At 57.6% G+C, this 20,785-nt stretch overlaps 1 protein-coding gene, 11 non-coding genes and 3 pseudogenes across 14 annotated transcripts in view; all 15 read left to right on the top strand.

Annotated features, from left to right (window-relative positions):
- The window catches only part of LOC146637699 (BPTF-associated chromatin complex component 1-like), a 495,253-nt gene that overhangs the window by 427,390 nt on the left and 47,078 nt on the right, over nt 1-20,785 (top strand). The window lies entirely within an intron of this gene.
- On the top strand, nt 1,305-1,423 carry LOC146637715 (5S ribosomal RNA). Its single transcript, XR_014906004.1, has one exon. It is a non-coding gene; the product is annotated as a 5S ribosomal RNA (ribosomal RNA).
- Nucleotides 2,280-2,398, top strand: LOC146637714 (5S ribosomal RNA). The gene has a single exon (XR_014906007.1). It is a non-coding gene; the product is annotated as a 5S ribosomal RNA (ribosomal RNA).
- On the top strand, nt 3,658-3,776 carry LOC146637713 (5S ribosomal RNA). The gene has a single exon (XR_014906006.1). It is a non-coding gene; the product is annotated as a 5S ribosomal RNA (ribosomal RNA).
- LOC146637712 (5S ribosomal RNA) lies at nt 4,598-4,716 on the top strand. Its single transcript, XR_014906005.1, has one exon. It is a non-coding gene; the product is annotated as a 5S ribosomal RNA (ribosomal RNA).
- LOC146637711 (5S ribosomal RNA) lies at nt 6,991-7,109 on the top strand. Its single transcript, XR_014905595.1, has one exon. It is a non-coding gene; the product is annotated as a 5S ribosomal RNA (ribosomal RNA).
- Nucleotides 8,913-9,031, top strand: LOC146637710 (5S ribosomal RNA; annotated as a pseudogene).
- LOC146637709 (5S ribosomal RNA) lies at nt 10,767-10,885 on the top strand. Its single transcript, XR_014906003.1, has one exon. It is a non-coding gene; the product is annotated as a 5S ribosomal RNA (ribosomal RNA).
- LOC146637708 (5S ribosomal RNA) lies at nt 11,907-12,025 on the top strand. The gene has a single exon (XR_014905553.1). It is a non-coding gene; the product is annotated as a 5S ribosomal RNA (ribosomal RNA).
- On the top strand, nt 12,808-12,926 carry LOC146637707 (5S ribosomal RNA). The gene has a single exon (XR_014905582.1). It is a non-coding gene; the product is annotated as a 5S ribosomal RNA (ribosomal RNA).
- LOC146637706 (5S ribosomal RNA) lies at nt 13,861-13,979 on the top strand. The gene has a single exon (XR_014906002.1). It is a non-coding gene; the product is annotated as a 5S ribosomal RNA (ribosomal RNA).
- On the top strand, nt 15,196-15,314 carry LOC146637705 (5S ribosomal RNA; annotated as a pseudogene).
- Nucleotides 16,100-16,218, top strand: LOC146637704 (5S ribosomal RNA). Its single transcript, XR_014905504.1, has one exon. It is a non-coding gene; the product is annotated as a 5S ribosomal RNA (ribosomal RNA).
- On the top strand, nt 18,183-18,301 carry LOC146637703 (5S ribosomal RNA). The gene has a single exon (XR_014906001.1). It is a non-coding gene; the product is annotated as a 5S ribosomal RNA (ribosomal RNA).
- Nucleotides 20,148-20,266, top strand: LOC146637702 (5S ribosomal RNA; annotated as a pseudogene).

The following is a 20,785-nucleotide window of genomic DNA, read 5'->3' as shown; positions in this document are numbered from 1 at the left end:
ATGTACAACACACCAGGCCCTGTGCTGGTTCCTGAGGCCATCTTCAACAATCCAGGGCCTGAGTGACCGGCTGGGGCCACTTACACCACATCAGGGCCTGTGGCTCTGGCTGAGGCCACTTACACCACACCAGGGCCTGTGGCTGCTGGCTGAGGCCACCTACACCACACCAGGGCCTTAGTTGCTATTGAGGCCAATTACACCACACCAGGGTCTGTGGCTCTTGCTCAGGCCACTTACACCACACCAGGCCCTGCGCTTCTGGCTGAGGCCATCTTCACCAAACCAGGCCCTGTGGCTCTTGCTCAGGCCACTTACACCACACCAGGGCCTTATTTGCTATTGAGGCCACTTACACCACACCAGGGCCTGTGGCTCTGGCTTAGGCCACTTACACCACACCAGGGCCTGTGGCACTTGCTCAGGCCACTTACACCACACCAGGGCCTGTGGCTCTTGCTCAGGCCACTTACACCACACCAGGCCCTGCGCTTCTGGCCGAGGCCATCTTCACCAAACCTGGCCCTCTGCTGCTAGCTGTGGCCATGTACAACACACCAGGCCCTGTGCTGGTTCCTGAGGCCACTTACACCACACCAGTGCCTGTGGCTTCTGGCTGAGGCGACTTACACCACACCAGGGCCTGTGGCTGCTGGCTGAGGCCACTTACACCACACCAGGGCCTGTGGCTCTTGCTCAGGCCACTCACATCACACCAGGCCCTGCGCTTCTGGCCGAGGCCATCTTCACCAAACCAGGCCCTGTGGCTCTTGCTCAGGCCACTTACACCACACCAGGGCCTTATTTGCTATTGAGGCCACTTACACCACACCAGGGCCTGTGGCTCTGGCTTAGGTCACTTACACCACACCAGGGCCTGTGGCACTTGCTCAGGCCACTTACACCACACCAGGGCCTGTGGCTGCTGGCTGAGGCCACTTAGACCACACCAGGGCCTGTGGCTGCTGGCTGAGGCCACTTACAACACACCAGGGCCTGTGGCTGCTGGCTGAGGCCACTTACACCAAACCAGGGCCTGTGGCTGCTTGCTGAGGCCATCTTCACCAAACCAGGCCCTGTGCTGCTTGCTGTGGCCATGTAAAACACACCAGGTCCTGTGCTGGTTCTTGAGGCCATCTTCAACAATCCAGGGCCTGTGCTGTTGGATAAATGCCAAACTGAGCCTTTGGGTTAGGGTATTATGCAAACATGCAGGTATGGTTATAGGATTGTCTTCGTAACTTCAGGTACTTGCCACCTAATCACTTGAATCCATAAATTGAGACATTGTGCTGGGGCCAGCAGCTTACGGCCATACCACCCTGAGCACGCCCGACCTCATCTGATCTCGGAAGCTAAGCAGGGCTGGGCTTGGTTAGTACTTGGATGGGAGACTGCCTGGGAATACCTGGTGCTGTAAGCCTTTCATTTTCATGTCATTGAACCGCTTTTGATCCAGAGAAGGGGTGTATTAAAAGACCAAAAGCAGCTCCCCATTAATGAGGGCACATTAACGACATTTTGGCTGTTTTCCAATGTCTTGTGCTGCTAGCTGATGCCACCTACACCACACCAGGGCCTGAGTGACCGGCTGGGGCCACTTACACCACATCAGGGCCTGTGGCTGCTGGCTGAGGCCACTTACACCACACCAGGGCCTGTGGCTGCTGGCTGAGGCCACCTACACCACACCAGGGCCTTAGTTGCTATTGAGGCCAATTACACCACACCAGGGTCTGTGGCTCTTGCTCAGGCCACTTACACCACACCAGGGCCTGTGGCACTGGCTGAGGCCACTTACACCACACCAGGGCCTGTGGCTGCTGGCTGAGGCCACTTACACCACACAAGGGCCTGTGGCTGCTGGCTGAGGCCACCTACACCACACCAGGGCCTGTGGCTGCTGGCTGAGGCCACTTACAACACACCAGGGCCTGTGGCTCTTGCTCAGGCCACTTACACCACACCAGGGCCTGTGGCTCTTGCTCAGGCCACTCACATCACACCAGGCCCTGCGCTTCTGGCCGAGGCCATCTTCACCAAACCAGGCCCTGTGCTGCTTGCTGTGGCCATGTACAACACACCAGGCCCTGTGCTGGTTCCTGAGGCCATCTTCAACAATCCAGGGCCTGTGCTGTTGGATAAATGCCAAACTGAGCCTTTGGGTTAGGGTATTATGCAAACATGCAGGTATGGTTATAGGATTGTCTTCGTAACTTCAGGTACTTGCCACCTAATCACTTGAATCCATAAATTGAGACATTGTGCTGGGGCCAGCAGCTTACGGCCATACCACCCTGAGCACGCCCGACCTCGTCTGATCTCGGAAGCTAAGCAGGGCTGGGCTTGGTTAGTACTTGGATGGGAGACTGCCTGGGAATACCTGGTGCTGTAAGCCTTTCCTTTTCATGTCATTGAACCGCTTTTGATCCAGAGAAGGGGTGTATTAAAAGACCAAAAGCATCTGCCCATTAATGAGGGCACATTAACAACACTGCTTTTGGCTCTTTTCCAATGTCTTGTGCTGCTAGCTGATGCCACCTACACCACACCAGGGCCTGAGTGACCGGCTGGGGCCACTTACACCACATCAGGGCCTGTGGCTCTGGCTGAGGCCACTTACACCACACCAGGGCCTGTGGCTGCTGGCTGAGGCCAGTTACACCACACCAGAGCCTGTGGCTGCTGGCTGAAGCCACTTACACCACACCAGGGCCTTAGTTGCTATTGAGGCCACTTACACCACACCAGGGCCTGTGGCTGCTGGCTGAGGCCACCTACACCACACCAGGGCCTGTGGCTGCTGGCTGAGGCGACTTACACCACACCAGGGCCCTTTTGCTGCTGGCTGAGGCCACTTACACCACACCAGTGCCTGTGGCTTCTGGCTGAGGCGACTTACACCACACCAGGGCCTGTGGCTGCTGGCAGAGGCCACTTACACCACACCAGGGCCTGTGGCTCTTGCTCAGGCCACTTACACCACACCAGGGCCTGTGGCACTGGCTGAGGCCACTTAGACCACACCAGGGCCTGTGGCTGCTGGCTGAGGCCACTTACAACACACCAGGGCCTGTGGCTGCTGGCTGAGGCCACTTACACCAAACCAGGGCCTGTGGCTCTTGCTCAGGCCACTTACACCACACCAGGGCCTGTGGCTGCTGGCTGAGGCCACTTACAACACACCAGGGCCTGTGGCTGCTGGCTGAGGCCACTTACACCAAACCAGGGCCTGTGGCTCTTGCTCAGGCCACTTACACCACACCAGGGCCTGTGGCTGCTGGCTGAGGCCACCTACACCACACCAGGGCCTGTGGCTGCTGGCTGAGGCCACTTACACCACACCAGGGCCTGTGGCTCTTGCTCAGGCCACTCACATCACACCAGGCCCTGTGCTTCTGGCCGAGGCCATCTTCACCAAACCAGGCCCTGTGCTGCTTGCTGTGGCCATGTACAACACACCAGGCCCTGTGCTGGTTCCTGAGGCCATCTTCAACAATCCAGGGCCTGTGCTGTTGGATAAATGCCAAACTGAGCCTTTGGGTTAGGGTATTATGCAAACATGCAGGTATGGTTATAGGATTGTCTTCGTAACTTCAGGTACTTGCCACCTAATCACTTGAATCCATAAATTGAGACATTGTGCTGGGGCCAGCAGCTTACGGCCATACCACCCTGAGCACGCCCGACCTCGTCTGATCTCGGAAGCTAAGCAGGGCTGGGCTTGGTTAGTACTTGGATGGGAGACTGCCTGGGAATACCTGGTGCTGTAAGCCTTTCCTTTCATGTCATTGAACCGCTTTTGATCCAGAGAAGGGGTGTATTAAAAGACCAAAAGCATCTGCCCATTAATGAGGGCACATTAACAACACTGCTTTTGGCTCTTTTCCAATGTCTTGTGCTGCTAGCTGATGCCACCTACACCACACCAGGGCCTGAGTGACCGGCTGGGGCCACTTACACCACATCAGGGCCTGTGGCTCTGGCTGAGGCCACTTACACCACACCAGGGCCTGTGGCTGCTGGCTGAGGCCAGTTACACCACACCAGAGCCTGTGGCTGCTGGCTGAAGCCACTTACACCACACCAGGGCCTTAGTTGCTATTGAGGCCACTTACACCACACCAGGGCCTGTGGCTGCTGGCTGAGGCCACCTACACCACACCAGGGCCTGTGGCTCTTGCTCAGGCCACTTACACCACACCAGGGCCTGTGGCACTGGCTGAGGCCACTTAGACCACACCAGGGCCTGTGGCTGCTGGCTGAGGCCACCTACACCACACCAGGGCCTGTGGCTGCTGGCTGAGGCCACTTACATCAAACCAGGGCCTGTGGCTGCTTGCTGAGGCCATCTTCACCAAACCAGGCCCTGTGCTGCTTGCTGTGGCCATGTAAAACACACCAGGTCCTGTGCTGGTTCTTGAGGCCATCTTCAACAATCCAGGGCCTGTGCTGTTGGATAAATGCCAAACTGAGCCTTTGGGTTAGGGTATTATGCAAACATGCAGGTATGGTTATAGGATTGTCTTCGTAACTTCAGGTACTTGCCACCTAATCACTTGAATCCATAAATTGAGACATTGTGCTGGGGCCAGCAGCTTACGGCCATACCACCCTGAGCACGCCCGACCTCGTCTGATCTCGGAAGCTAAGCAGGGCTGGGCTTGGTTAGTACTTGGATGGGAGACTGCCTGGGAATACCTGGTGCTGTAAGCCTTTCATTTTCATGTCATTGAACCGCTTTTGATCCAGAGAAGGGGTGTATTAAAAGACCAAAAGCAGCTCCCCATTAATGAGGGCACATTAACGACATTTTGGCTGTTTTCCAATGTCTTGTGCTGCTAGCTGATGCCACCTACACCACACCAGGGCCTGAGTGACCGGCTGGGGCCACTTACACCACATCAGGGCCTGTGGCTGCTGGCTGAGGCCACTTACACCACACCAGGGCCTGTGGCTGCTGGCTGAGGCCACCTACACCACACCAGGGCCTTAGTTGCTATTGAGGCCAATTACACCACACCAGGGTCTGTGGCTCTTGCTCAGGCCACTTACACCACACCAGGGCCTGTGGCACTGGCTGAGGCCACTTAGACCACACCAGGGCCTGTGGCTGCTGGCTGAGGCCAGTTACACCACACCAGAGCCTGTGGCTGCTGGCTGAAGCCACTTACACCACACCAGGGCCTTAGTTGCTATTGAGGCCACTTACACCACACCAGGGCCTGTGGCTGCTGGCTGAGGCCACCTACACCACACCAGGGCCTGTGGCTGCTGGCTGAGGCGACTTACACCACACCAGGGCCCTTTTGCTGCTGGCTGAGGCCACTTACACCACACCAGTGCCTGTGGCTTCTGGCTGAGGCGACTTACACCACACCAGGGCCTGTGGCTGCTGGCTGAGGCCACTTACACCACACCAGGGCCTGTGGCTCTTGCTCAGGCCACTCACATCACACCAGGCCCTGCGCTTCTGGCTGAGGCCATCTTCACCAAACCAGGCCCTGTGGCTCTTGCTCAGGCCACTTACACCACACCAGGGCCTTATTTGCTATTGAGGCCACTTACACCACACCAGGGCCTGTGGCTCTGGCTTAGGCCACTTACACCACACCAGGGCCTGTGGCACTTGCTCAGGCCACTTACACCACACCAGGGCCTGTGGCTCTTGCTCAGGCCACTTACACCACACCAGGGCCTGTGGCTCTTGCTCAGGCCACTTACACCACACCAGGGCCTGTGGCTCTTGCTCAGGCCACTTACACCACACCAGGGCCTGTGGCTCTTGCTCAGGCCACTTACACCACACCAGGGCCTGTGGCACTGGCTGAGGCGACTTACACCACACCAGGGCCTGTGGCTGCTGGCTGAGGCCACTTACACCACACCAGGGCCTGAGTGACCGGCTGGGGCCACATACACCACATCAGGGCCTGTGGCTGCTGGCTGAGGCCACTTACACCACACCAGGGCCTGTGGCTGCTGGCTGAGGCCACCTACACCACACCAGGGCCTTAGTTGCTATTGAGGCCAATTACACCACACCAGGGTCTGTGGCTCTTGCTCAGGCCACTTACACCACACCAGGGCCTGTGGCTGCTGGCTGAGGCCAGTTACACCACACCAGAGCTTGTGGCTGCTGGCTGAAGCCACTTACACCACACCAGGGCCTTAGTTGCTATTGAGGCCAATTACACCACACCAGGGTCTGTGGCTCTTGCTCAGGCCACTTACACCACACCAGGGCCTGTGGCACTGGCTGAGGCGACTTACACCACACCAGGGCCTGTGGCTGCTGGCTGAGGCCACTTACACCACACCAGGGCCTGTGGCTGCTGGCTGAGGCCACCTACACCCCACCAGGGCCTGTGGCTGCTGGCTGAGGCGACTTACACCACACCAGGGCCCTTTTGCTGCTGGCTGAGGCCACTTACACCACACCAGTGCCTGTGGCTTCTGGCTGAGGCGACTTACACCACACCAGGCCCTGCGCTTCTGGCCGAGGCCATCTTCACCAAACCTGGCCCTCTGCTGCTAGCTGTGGCCATGTACAACACACCAGGCCCTGTGCTGGTTCCTGAGGCCACTTACACCACACCAGTGCCTGTGGCTTCTGGCTGAGGCGACTTACACCACACCAGGGCCTGTGGCTGCTGGCTGAGGCCACTTACACCACACCAGGGCCTGTGGCTCTTGCTCAGGCCACTCACATCACACCAGGCCCTGCGCTTCTGGCCGAGGCCATCTTCACCAAACCAGGCCCTGTGCTGCTTGCTGTGGCCATGTACAACACACCAGGCCCTGTGCTGGTTCCTGAGGCCATCTTCAACAATCCAGGGCCTGTGCTGTTGGATAAATGCCAAACTGAGCCTTTGGGTTAGGGTATTATGCAAACATGCAGGTATGGTTATAGGATTGTCTTCGTAACTTCAGGTACTTGCCACCTAATCACTTGAATCCATAAATTGAGACATTGTGCTGGGGCCAGCAGCTTACGGCCATACCACCCTGAGCACGCCCGACCTCGTCTGATCTCGGAAGCTAAGCAGGGCTGGGCTTGGTTAGTACTTGGATGGGAGACTACCTGGGAATACCTGGTGCTGTAAGCCTTTCATTTTCATGTCATTGAACCGCTTTTGATCCAGAGAAGGGGTGTATTAAAAGACCAAAAGCATCTGCCCATTAATGAGGGCACATTAACGACATTGCTTTTGGCTCTTTTCCAATGTCTTGTGCTGCTAGCTGATGCAACCTACACCACACAAGGGCCTGAGTGACCGGCTGGGGCCACTTACACCACACCAGGGCCTGTGGCTGCTGGCTGAGGCCAGTTACACCACACCAGGGCCTTAGTTGCTATTGAGGCCAATTACACCACACCAGGGTCTGTGGCTCTTGCTCAGGCCACTCACATCACACCAGGCCCTGCGCTTCTGGCCGAGGCCATCTTCACCAAACCTGGCCCTCTGCTGCTAGCTGTGGCCATGTACAACACACCAGGCCCTGTGCTGGTTCCTGAGGCCACTTACACCACACCAGTGCCTGTGGCTTCTGGCTGAGGCGACTTACACCACACCAGGGCCTGTGGCTGCTGGCTGAGGCCACTTACACCACACCAGGGCCTGTGGCTCTTGCTCAGGCCACTCACATCACACCAGGCCCTGCGCTTCTGGCCGAGGCCATCTTCACCAAACCAGGCCCTGTGGCTCTTGCTCAGGCCACTTACACCACACCAGGGCCTTATTTGCTATTGAGGCCACTTACACCACACCAGGGCCTGTGGCTCTGGCTGAGGCCACCTACACCACACCAGGGCCTGAGTGACCGGCTGGGGCCACTTACACCACATCAGGGCCTGTGGCTCTGGCTGAGGCCACTTACACCACACCAGGGCCTGTGGCTGCTGGCTGAGGCCAGTTACACCACACCAGAGTCTGTGGCTGCTGGCTGAAGCCACTTACACCACACCAGGGCCTTAGTTGCTATTGAGGCCACTTACACCACACCAGGGCCTGTGGCTGCTGGCTGAGGCCACCTACACCACACCAGGGCCTGTGGCTGCTGGCTGAGGCGACTTACACCACACCAGGGCCCTTTTGCTGCTGGCTGAGGCCACTTACACCACACCAGTGCCTGTGGCTTCTGGCTCAGGCGACTTACACCACACCAGGGCCTGTGGCTGCTGGCTGAGGCCACTTACACCACACCAGGGCCTGTGGCTCTTGCTCAGGCCACTCACATCACACCAGGCCCTGCGCTTCTGGCCGAGGCCATCTTCACCAAACCAGGCCCTGTGGCTCTTGCTCAGGCCACTTACACCACACCAGGGCCTTATTTGCTATTGAGGCCACTTACCCCACACCAGGGCCTGTGGCTCTGGCTTAGGCCACTTACACCACACCAGGGCCTGTGGCACTTGCTCAGGCCACTTACACCACACCAGGGCCTGTGGCTGCTGGCTGAGGCCACTTACACCACACCAGGGCATGTGGCTCTTGCTCAGGCCACTTACACCACACCAGGGCCTGTGGCACTGGCTGAGGCCACTTAGACCACACCAGGGCCTGTGGCTGCTGGCTGAGGCCACTTACAACACACCAGGGCCTGTGGCTGCTGGCTGAGGCCACTTACACCAAACCAGGGCCTGTGGCTGCTTGCTGAGGCCATCTTCACCAAACCAGGCCCTGTGCTGCTTGCTGTGGCCATGTAAAACACACCAGGTCCTGTGCTGGTTCTTGAGGCCATCTTCAACAATCCAGGGCCTGTGCTGTTGGATAAATGCCAAACTGAGCCTTTGGGTTAGGGTATTATGCAAACATGCAGGTATGGTTATAGGATTGTCTTCGTAACTTCAGGTACTTGCCACCTAATCACTTGAATCCATAAATTGAGACATTGTGCTGGGGCCAGCAGGTTACGGCCATACCACCCTAAGCACGCCCGACCTCGTCTGATCTCGGAAGCTAAGCAGGGCTGGGCTTGGTTAGTACTTGGATGGGAGACTGCCTGGGAATACCTGGTGCTGTAAGCCTTTGATTTTCATGTCATTGAACCGCTTTTGATCCAGAGAAGGGGTGTATTAAAAGACCAAAAGCAGCTCCCCATTAATGAGGGCACATTAACGACATTGCTTTTGGCTCTTTTCCAATGTCTTGTGCTGCTAGCTGATGACACCTACACCACACCAGGGCCTGAGTGACCGGCTGGGGCCACTTACACCACACCAGGGCCTGTGGCACTGGCTGAGGCCACTTACACCACACCAGGGCCTGTGGCTGCTGGCTGAGGCCACTTACACCACACAAGGGCCTGTGGCTGCTGGCTGAGGCCACCTACACCACACCAGGGCCTGTGGCTGCTGGCTGAGGCCAGTTACACCACACCAGGGCCTGTGGCTCTTGCTCAGGCCACTTACACCACACCAGGGCCTGTGGCTCTTGCTCAGGCCACTTACACCACACCAGGGCCTGTGGCTGCTGGCTGAGGCCACTTACACCACACCAGGGCCTGTGGCTGCTGGCTGAGGCCGCTTACACCACACCAGGGCCTGTGGCTGCTGGCTGAGGCCACCTACACCACACCAGGGCCTGTGGCTGCTGGCTGAGGCGACTTACACCACACCAGGGCCCTTTTGCTGCTGGCTGAGGCCACTTACACCACACCAGTGCCTGTGGCTGCTGGCTGAGGCCACCTACACCACACCAGGGCCTGTGGCTGCTGGCTGAGGCCAATTACACCACACCAGGGTCTGTGGCTCTTGCTCAGGCCACTTACACCACACCAGGGCCTGTGGCACTGGCTGAGGCCACTTACACCACACCAGGGCCTGTGGCTGCTGGCTGAGGCCACTTACACCACACCAGGGCCTGTGGCTGCTGGCTGAGGCCACTTACACCACACCAGGGCCTGTGGCTGCTGGCTGAGGCCACCTACACCACACCAGGGCCTGTGGCTGCTGGCTGAGGCGACTTACACCACACCAGGGCCCTTTTGCTGCTGGCTGAGGCCACTTACACCACACCAGTGCCTGTGGCTTCTGGCTGAGGCCACTTACACCACACCAGGGCCTGTGGCTGCTGGCTGAGGCCACTTACACCACACCAGGGCCTGTGGCTGCTGGCTGAGGCCACCTACACCACACCAGGGCATTAGTTGCTATTGAGGCCAATTACACCACACCAGGGTCTGTGGCTCTTGCTCAGGCCACTTACACCACACCAGGGCCTGTGGCACTGGCTGAGGCCACTTACACCACACCAGGGCCTGTGGCTGCTGGCTTAGGCCACTTACACCACACCAGGGTCTGTGGCTCTTGCTCAGGCCACTTACACCACACCAGGGCCTGTGGCACTGGCTGAGGCCACTTACACCACACCAGGGCCTGTGGCTGCTGGCTGAGGCCACTTACACCACACCAGGGCCTGTGGCTCTTGCTAAGGCCACTTACACCACACCAGGGCCTGTGGCTCTTGCTCAGGCCACTCACATCACACCAGGCCCTGCGCTTCTGGCCGAGGCCATCTTCACCAAACCAGGCCTTGTGCTGCTTGCTGTGGCCATGTACAACACACCAGGCCCTGTGCTGGTTCCTGAGGCCATCTTCAACAATCCAGGGCCTGTGCTGTTGGATAAATGCCAAACTGAGCCTTTGGGTTAGGGTATTATGCAAACATGCAGGTATGGTTATAGGATTGTCTTCGTAACTTCAGGTACTTGCCACCTAATCACTTGAATCCATAAATTGAGACATTGTGCTGGAGCCAGCAGCTTACGGCCATACCACCCTGAGCACGCCCGACCTCGTCTGATCTCGGAAGCTAAGCAGGGCTGGGCTTGGTTAGTACTTGGATGGGAGACTGCCTGGGAATACCTGGTGCTGTAAGCCTTTGATTTTCATGTCATTGAACCGCTTTTGATCCAGAGAAGGGGTGTATTAAAAGACCAAAAGCAACTGCCCATTAATGAGGGCACATTAACGACACTGCTTTTGGCTCTTTTCCAATGTCTTGTGCTGCTAGCTGATGCCACCTACACCACACCAGGGCCTGAGTGACCGGCTGGGGCCACTTACACCACATCAGGGCTGTGGCTCTGGCTGAGGCCACTTACACCACACCAGGGCCTGTGGCTGCTGGCTGAGGCCACCTACACCACACCAGAGCCTGTGGCTGCTGGCTGAAGCCACTTACACCACACCAGGGCCTTAGTTGCTATTGAGGCCACTTACACCACACCAGGGCCTGTGGCTGCTGGCTGAGGCCACCTACACCACACCAGGGCCTGTGGCTGCTGGCTGAGGCGACTTACACCACACCAGGGCCCTTTTGCTTCTGGCTGAGGCCACTTACACCACACCAGTGCCTGTGGCTTCTGGCTCAGGCGACTTACACCACACCAGTGCCTGTGGCTTCTGGCTCAGGCGACTTACACCACACCAGGGCCTGTGGCTGCTGGCTGAGGCCACTTACACCACACCAGGGCCTGTGGCTCTTGCTCAGGCCACTTACACCACACCAGTGCCTGTGGCTTCTGGCTCAGGCGACTTACACCACACCAGGGCCTGTGGCTGCTGGCTGAGGCCACTTACACCACACCAGGGCCTGTGGCTCTTGCTCAGGCCACTCACATCACACCAGGCCCTGCGCTTCTGGCCGAGGCCATCTTCACCAAACCAGGCCCTGTGCTGCTTGCTGTGGCCATGTACAACACACCAGGCCCTGTGCTGGTTCCTGAGGCCATCTTCAACAATCCAGGGCCTGTGCTGTTGGATAAATGCCAAACTGAGCCTTTGGGTTAGGGTATTATGCAAACATGCAGGTATGGTTATAGGATTGTCTTCGTAACTTCAGGTACTTGCCACCTAATCACTTGAATCCATAAATTGAGACATTGTGCTGGGGCCAGCAGCTTACGGCCATACCACCCTGAGCACGCCCGACCTCGTCTGATCTCGGAAGCTAAGCAGGGCTGGGCTTGGTTAGTACTTGGATGGGAGACTGCCTGGGAATACCTGGTGCTGTAAGTCTTTCATTTTCATGTCATTGAACCGCTTTTGATCCAGAGAAGGGGTGTATTAAAAGACCAAAAGCAGCTGCCCATTAATGAGGGCACATTAACGACACTGCTTTTGGCTCTTTTCCAATGTCTTGTGCTGCTAGCTGATGCCACCTACACCACACCAGGGCCTAAGTGACCGGCTGGGGCCACTTACACCACATCAGGGCCTGTGGCTCTGGCTGAGGCCACTTACACCACACCAGGGCCTGTGGCTGCTGGCTGAGGCCAGTTACATCACACCAGAGCTTGTGGCTGCTGGCTGAAGCCACTTACACCACACCAGGGCCTTAGTTGCTATTGAGGCCAATTACACCACACCAGGGTCTGTGGCTCTGGCTGAGGCCACTTACACCACACCAGGGCCTGTGGCACTGGCTGAGGCCACTTAGACCACACCAGGGCCTGTGGCTGCTGGCTGAGGCCACTTACAACACACCAGGGCCTGTGGCTGCTGGCTGAGGCCACTTACACCAAACCAGGGCCTGTGGCTGCTTGCTGAGGCCATCTTCACCAAACCAGGCCCTGTGCTGCTTGCTGTGGCCATGTAAAACACACCAGGTCCTGTGCTGGTTCTTGAGGCCATCTTCAACAATCCAGGGCCTGTGCTGTTGGATAAATGCCAAACTGAGCCTTTGGGTTAGGGTATTATGCAAACATGCAGGTATGGTTATAGGATTGTCTTCGTAACTTCAGGTACTTGCCACCTAATCACTTGAATCCATAAATTGAGACATTGTGCTGGGGCCAGCAGCTTACGGCCATACCACCCTGAGCACGCCTGACCTCGTCTGATCTCGGAAGCTAAGCAGGGCTGGGCTTGGTTAGTACTTGGATGGGAGACTACCTGGGAATACCTGGTGCTGTAAGCCTTTCATTTTCATGTCATTGAACCGCTTTTGATCCAGAGAAGGGGTGTATTAAAAGACCAAAAGCATCTGCCCATTAATGAGGGCACATTAACGACATTTTGGCTGTTTTCCAATGTCTTGTGCTGCTAGCTGATGCCACCTACACCACACCAGGGCCTGAGTGACCGGCTGGGGCCACTTACACCACATCAGGGCCTGTGGCTGCTGGCTGAGGCCACTTACACCACACCAGGGCCTGTGGCTGCTGGCTGAGGCCACCTACACCACACCAGGGCCTTAGTTGCTATTGAGGCCAATTACACCACACCAGGGTCTGTGGCTCTTGCTCAGGCCACTTACACCACACCAGGGCCTGTGGCTGCTGGCTGAAGCCACTTACACCACACCAGGGCCTTAGTTGCTATTGAGGCCACTTACACCACACCAGGGCCTGTGGCTGCTGGCTGAGGCCACCTACACCACACTAGGGCCTGTGGCTGCTGGCTGAGGCCACTTACACCACACAAGGGCCTGTGGCTGCTGACTGAGGCCACTTACAACACACCAGGGCCTGTGGCTCTTGCTCAGGCCACTTACACCACACCAGGGCCTGTGGCTCTTGCTCAGGCCACTTACACCACACCAGGGCCTGTGGCTCTTGCTCAGGCCACTCATATCACGCCAGGCCCTGTGCTTCTGGCCGAGGCCATCTTCACCAAACCAGGCCCTGTGCTGCTTGCTGTGGCCATGTACAACACACCAGGCCCTGTGCTGGTTCCAGAGGCCATCTTCAACAATCCAGGGCCTGTGCTGTTGGATAAATGCCAAACTGAGCCTTTGGGTTAGGGTATTATGCAAACATGCAGGTATGTTTATAGGATTGTCTTCGTAACTTCAGGTACTTGCCACCTAATCACTTGAATCCATAAATTGAGACATTGTGCTGGGGCCAGCAGCTTACGGCCATACCACCCTGAGCACGCCCGACCTCGTCTGATCTCGGAAGCTAAGCAGGGCTGGGCTTGGTTAGTACTTGGATGGGAGACTGCCTGGGAATACCTGGTGCTGTAAGCCTTTCATTTTCATGTCATTGAACCGCTTTTGATCCAGAGAAGGGGTGTATTAAAAGACCAAAAGCATCTGCCCATTAATGAGGGCTTATTAACGACATTGCTTTTGGCTCTTTTCCAATGTCTTGTGCTGCTAGCTGATGCAACCTACACCACACAAGGGCCTGAGTGACCGGCTGGGGCCACTTACACCACATCAGGGCCTGTGGCTCTGGCTGAGGCCACTTACACCACACCAGGGCCTGTGGCTGCTGGCTGAGGCCACTTACACCACACCAGGGCCTGTGGCTGCTGGCTGAGGCCACCTACACCACACCAGGGCATTAGTTGCTATTGAGGCCAATTACACCACACCAGGGTCTGTGGCTCTTGCTCAGGCCACTTACACCACACCAGGGCCTGTGGCACTGGCTGAGGCCACTTACACCACACCAGGGCCTGTGGCTGCTGGCTGAGGCCACTTACACCACACCAGGGCCTGTGGCTGCTGGCTGAGGCCACTTACACCACACCAGGGCCTGTGGCTGCTGGCTGAGGCCACCTACACCACACCAGGGCCTGTGGCTGCTGACTGAGGCGACTTACACCACACCAGGGCCCTTTTGCTGCTGGCTGAGGCCACTTACACCACACCAGTGCCTGTGGCTTCTGGCTGAGGCGACTTACACCACACCAGGGCCTGTGGCTGCTGGCTGAGGCCACTTACACCACACCAGGGCCTGTGCTGGTTCCTGAGGCCATCTTCAACAATCCAGGGCCTGAGTGACCGGCTGGGGCCACTTACACCACATCAGGGCCTGTGGCTCTGGCTGAGGCCACTTACACCACACCAGGGCCTGTGGCTGCTGGCTGAGGCCAGTTACACCACACCAGGGCCTTAGTTGCTATTGAGGCCAATTACACCACACCAGGGTCTGTGGCTCTTGCTCAGGCCACTCACATCACACCAGGCCCTGCGCTTCTGGCCGAGGCCATCTTCACCAAACCTGGCCCTCTGCTGCTAGCTGTGGCCATGTACAACACACCAGGCCCTGTGCTGGTTCCTGAGGCCATCTTCAACAATCCAGGGCCTGTGCTGTTGGATAAATGCCAAACTAAGCCTTTGGGTTAGGGTATTATGCAAACATGCAGGTATGGTTATAGGATTGTCTTCGTAACTTCAGGTACTTGCCACCTAATCACTTGAATCCATAAATTGAGACATTGTGCTGGGGCCAGCAGCTTACGGCCATACCACCCTGAGCACGCCCGACCTCGTCTGATCTCGGAAGCTAAGCAGGGCTGGGCTTGGTTAGTACTCGGATGGGAGACTGCCTTGGAATACCTGGTGCTGTAAGCCTTTCATTTTCATGTCATTGAACCGCTTTTGATCCAGAGAAGGGGTGTATTAAAAGACCAAAAGCAGCTGCCCATTAATGAGGGCACATTAACGACATTGCTTTTGGCTCTTTTCCAATGTCTTGTGCTGCTAGCTGATGCCACCTACACCACACCAGGGCCTGAGTGACCGGCTGGGGCCACTTACACCACATCAGGGCCTGTGGCTCTGGCTGAGGCCACTTACACCACACCAGGGCCTGTGGCTGCTGGCTGAGGCCACTTACACCACACCAGGGCCTGTGGCTGCTGGCTGAGGCCACCTACACCACACCAGGGCCTGTGGCTGCTGACTGAGGCGACTTACACCACACCAGGGCCCTTTTGCTGCTGGCTGAGGCCACTTACACCACACCAGTGCCTGTGGCTTCTGGCTGAGGCGACTTACACCACACCAGGGCCTGTGGCTGCTGGCTGAGGCCACTTACACCACACCAGGGCCTGTGGCTCTTGCTCAGGCCACTCACATCACACCAGGCCCTGCGCTTCTGGCCGAGGCCATCTTCACCAAACCAGGCCCTGTGCTGCTTGCTGTGGCCATGTACAACACACCAGGCCCTGTGCTGGTTCCTGAGGCCATCTTCAACAATCCAGGGACTGTGCTGTTGGATAAATGCCAAACTGAGCCTTTGGGTTAGGGTATTATGCAAACATGCAGGTATGGTTATAGGATTGTCTTCGTAACTTCAGGTACTTGCCACCTAATCACTTGAATCCATAAATTGAGACATTGTGCTGGGGCCAGCAGCTTACGGCCATACCACCCTGAGCACGCCCGACCTCGTCTGATCTCGGAAGCTAAGCAGGGCTGGGCTTGGTTAGTACTTGGATGGGAGACTACCTGGGAGTACCTGGTGCTGTAAGCCTTTCATTTTCATGTCATTGAACCGCTTTTGATCCAGAGAAGGGGTGTATTAAAAGACCAAAAGCAGCTGCCCATTAATGAGGGCACATTAACGACACTGCTTTTGGCTCTTTTCCAATGTCTTGTGCTGCTAGCTGATGCCACCTACACCACACCAGGGCCTGAGTGACCGGCTGGGGCCACTTACACCACATCAGGGCCTGTGGCTCTGGCTGAGGCCACTTACACCACACCAGGGCCTGTGGCTGCTGGCTGAGGCCAGTTACACCACACCAGAGCCTGTGGCTGCTGGCTGAAGCCACTTACCCCACACCAGGGCCTTAGTTGCTATTGAGGCCACTTACACCACACCAGGGCCTGTGGCTGCTGGCTGAGGCCACCTACACCACACCAGGGCCTGTGGCTGCTGGCTGAGGCGACTTACACCACACCAGGGCCTTAGTTGCTATTGAGGCCAATTACACCACACCACGGTCTGTGGCTCTTGCTCAGGCCACTTACACCACACCAGGGCCTGTGGCACTGGCTGAGGCCACTTACACCACACCAGGGCCTGTGGCTGCTGGCTGAGGCCACTTACACCACACAAGGGCCTGTGGCTTCTGGCTGAAGCCACTTACACCACACCAGGGCCTTAGTTGCTATTGAGGCCACTTACACCACACCAGGGCCTGTGGCTGCTGGCTGAGGCCACCTACACCACACCAGGGCCTGTGGCTGCTGGCTGAGGCGACTTACACCACACCAGGGCCCTTTTGCTGCTGGCTGAGGCCACTTACACCACACCAGTGCCTGTGGCTTCTGGCTGAGGCGACTTACACCACACCAGGGCCTGTGGCTGCTGGCTGAGGCCACTTACACCACACCAGGGCCTGTGGCTCTTGCTCAGGCCACTCACATCACACCAGGCCCTGCGCTTCTGGCCGAGGCCATCTTCACCAAACCAGGCCCTGTGGCTCTTGCTCAGGCCACTTACACCACACCAGGGCCTGTGGCACTTGCTCAGGCCACTTACACCACACCAGGGCCTGTGGCTCTTGCTCAGGCCACTTACACCACACCAGGGCCTGTGGCACTGGCTGAGGCCACTTAGACCACACCAGGGCCTGTGGCTGCTGGCTGAGGCCACTTACAACACACCAGGGCCTGTGGCTGCTGGCTGAGGCCACTTACACCAAACCAGGGCCTGTGGCTCTTGCTCAGGCCACTTACACCACACCAGGGCCTGTGGCTGCTGGCTGAGGCCACTTACAACACACCAGGGCCTGTGGCTGCTGGCTGAGGCCACTTACACCAAACCAGGGCCTGTGGCTCTTGCTCAGGCCACTTACACCACACCAGGGCCTGTGGCTGCTGGCTGAGACCACTTACACCACACCAGGGCCTGTGGCACTGGCTGAGGCCACTTAGACCACACCAGGGCCTGTGGCTGCTGGCTGAGGCCACTTACACCAAACCAGGGCCTGTGGCTCTTGCTCAGGCCACTTACACCACACCAGGGCCTGTGGCTGCTGGCTGAGACCACTTACACCACACCAGGGCCTGTGGCTCTTGCTCAGGCCACTTACACCACACCAGGGCCTGTGGCTCTTGCTCAGGCCACTTACACCACACCAGGGCCTGTGGCTCTTGCTCAGGCCACTTACACCACACCAGGGCCTGTGGCTCTTGCTCAGGCCACTCATATCACGCCAGGCCCTGTGCTTCTGGCCGAGGCCATCTTCACCAAACCAGGCCCTGTGCTGCTTGCTGTGGCCATGTACAACACACCAGGCCCTGTGCTGGTTCCAGAGGCCATCTTCAACAATCCAGGGCCTGTGCTGTTGGATAAATGCCAAACTGAGCCTTTGGGTTAGGGTATTATGCAAACATGCAGGTATGGTTATAGGATTGTCTTCGTAACTTCAGGTATTTGCCACCTAATCACTTGAATCCATAAATTGAGACATTGTGCTGGGGCCAGCAGCTTACGGCCATACCACCCTGAGCACGCCCGACCTCGTCTGATCTCGGAAGCTAAGCAGGGCTGGGCTTGGTTAGTACTTGGATGGGAGACTGCCTGGGAATACCTGGTGCTGTAAGCCTTTCATTTTCATGTCATTGAACCGCTTTTGATCCAGAGAAGGGGTGTATTAAAAGACCAAAAGCATCTGCCCATTAATGAGGGCACATTAACGACATTGCTTTTGGCTCTTTTCCAATGTCTTGTGCTGCTAGCTGATGCAACCTACACCACACAAGGGCCTGAGTGACCGGCTGGGGCCACTTACACCACAGCAGGGCCTGTGGCTCTGGCTGAGGCCACTTACACCACACCAGGGCCTGTGGCTGCTGGCTGAGGCCACTTACACCACACCAGGGCCTGTGGCTGCTGGCTGAGGCCACCTACACCACACCAGGGCATTAGTTGCTATTGAGGCCAATTACACCACACCAGGGTCTGTGGCTCTTGCTCAGGCCACTTACACCACACCAGGGCCTGTGGCACTGGCTGAGGCCACTTACACCACACCAGGGCCTGTGGCTGCTGGCTGAGGCCACTTACACCACACCAGGGCCTGTGGCTGCTGGCTGAGGCCACTTACACCACACCAGGGCCTGTGGCTGCTGGCTGAGACCACTTACACCACACCAGGGCCTGTGGCTCTTGCTCAGGCCACTTACACCACACCAGGGCCTGTGGCTCTTGCTCAGGCCACTTACACCACACCAGGGCCTGTGGCTCTTGCTCAGGCCACTTACACCACACCAGGGCCTGTGGCTCTTGCTCAGGCCACTTACACCACACCAGGGCCTGTGGCACTGGCTGAGGCGACTTACACCACACCAGGGCCTGTGGCTGCTGGCTGAGGCCACTTACACCACACCAGGGCCTGTGGCTGCTGGCTGAGGCCACCTACACCCCACCAGGGCCTGTGGCTGCTGGCTGAGGCGACTTACACCACACCAGGGCCCTTTTGCTGCTGGCTGAGGCCACTTACACCACACCAGGGCCTGTGGCTCTTGCTCAGGCCACTTACACCACACCAGGGCCTGTGGCAATGGCTGAGGCCACTTAGACCACACCAGGGCCTGTGGCTGCTGGCTGAGGCCATGTACAACACACCAGGCCCTGTGCTGGTTCCTGAGGCCACTTACACCACACCAGTGCCTGTGGCTTCTGGCTGAGGCGACTTACACCACACCAGGGCCTGTGGCTGCTGGCTGAGGCCACTTACACCACACCAGGGCCTGTGGCTCTTGCTCAGGCCACTCACATCACACCAGGCCCTGCGCTTCTGGCCGAGGCCATCTTCACCAAACCAGGCCCTGTGGCTCTTGCTCAGGCCACTTACACCACACCAGGGCCTTATTTGCTATTGAGGCCACTTACACCACACCAGGGCCTGTGGCTCTGGCTTAGGTCACTTACACCACACCAGGGCCTGTGGCACTTGCTCAGGCCACTTACACCACACCAGGGCCTGTGGCTGCTGGCTGAGGCCACTTACACCACACCAGGGCCTGTGGCTCTTGCTCAGGCCACTTACACCACACCAGGGCCTGTGGCACTGGCTGAGGCCACTTAGACCACACCAGGGCCTGTGGCTGCTGGCTGAGGCCACTTACAACACACCAGGGCCTGTGGCTGCTGGCTGAGGCCACTTACACCAAACCAGGGCCTGTGGCTGCTTGCTGAGGCCATCTTCACCATACCAGGCCCTGTGCTGCTTGCTGTGGCCATGTAAAACACACCAGGTCCTGTGCTGGTTCTTGAGGCCATCTTCAACAATCCAGGGCCTGTGCTGTTGGATAAATGCCAAACTGAGCCTTTGGGTTAGGGTATTATGCAAACATGCAGGTATGGTTATAGGATTGTCTTCGTAACTTCAGGTACTTGCCACCTAATCACTTGAATCCATAAATTGAGACATTGTGCTGGGGCCAGCAGCTTACGGCCATACCACCCTGAGCACCCCCGACCTCGTCTGATCTAGTAAGCTAAGCAGGGCTGGGCTTGGTTAGTACTTGGATGGGAGACTGCCTGGGAATACCTGGTGCTGTAAGCCTTTCATTTTCATGTCATTGAACCGCTTTTGATCCAGAGAAGGGGTGTATTAAAAGACCAAAAGCAGCTCCCCATTAATGAGGGCACATTAACGACATTGCTTTTGGCTGTTTTCCAATGTCTTGTGCTGCTAGCTGATGCCACCTACACCACACCAGGGCCTGAGTGACCGGCTGGGGCCACATACACCACATCAGGGCCTGTGGCTGCTGGCTGAGGCCACTTACACCACACCAGGGCCTGTGGCTGCTGGCTGAGGCCACCTACACCACACCAGGGCCTTAGTTGCTATTGAGGCCAATTACACCACACCAGGGTCTGTGGCTCTTGCTCAGGCCACTTACACCACACCAGGGCCTGTGGCTGCTGGCTGAGGCCAGTTACACCACACCAGAGCTTGTGGCTGCTGGCTGAAGCCACTTACACCACACCAGGGCCTTAGTTGCTATTGAGGCCAATTACACCACACCAGGGTCTGTGGCTCTTGCTCAGGCCACTTACACCACACCAGGGCCTGTGG

The sequence above is a fragment of the Diplotaxodon limnothrissa genome, linkage group LG3, assembly GCF_057381915.1.
Source record: "Diplotaxodon limnothrissa isolate DT_005_m linkage group LG3, D_limnothrissa_male_GT1.1, whole genome shotgun sequence".
NCBI lineage: Eukaryota > Metazoa > Chordata > Actinopteri > Cichliformes > Cichlidae > Diplotaxodon > Diplotaxodon limnothrissa.
The sequence above is the reverse complement of the archived record's forward strand: the minus strand, read 5'-3'. Positions and strand labels throughout refer to the sequence as shown.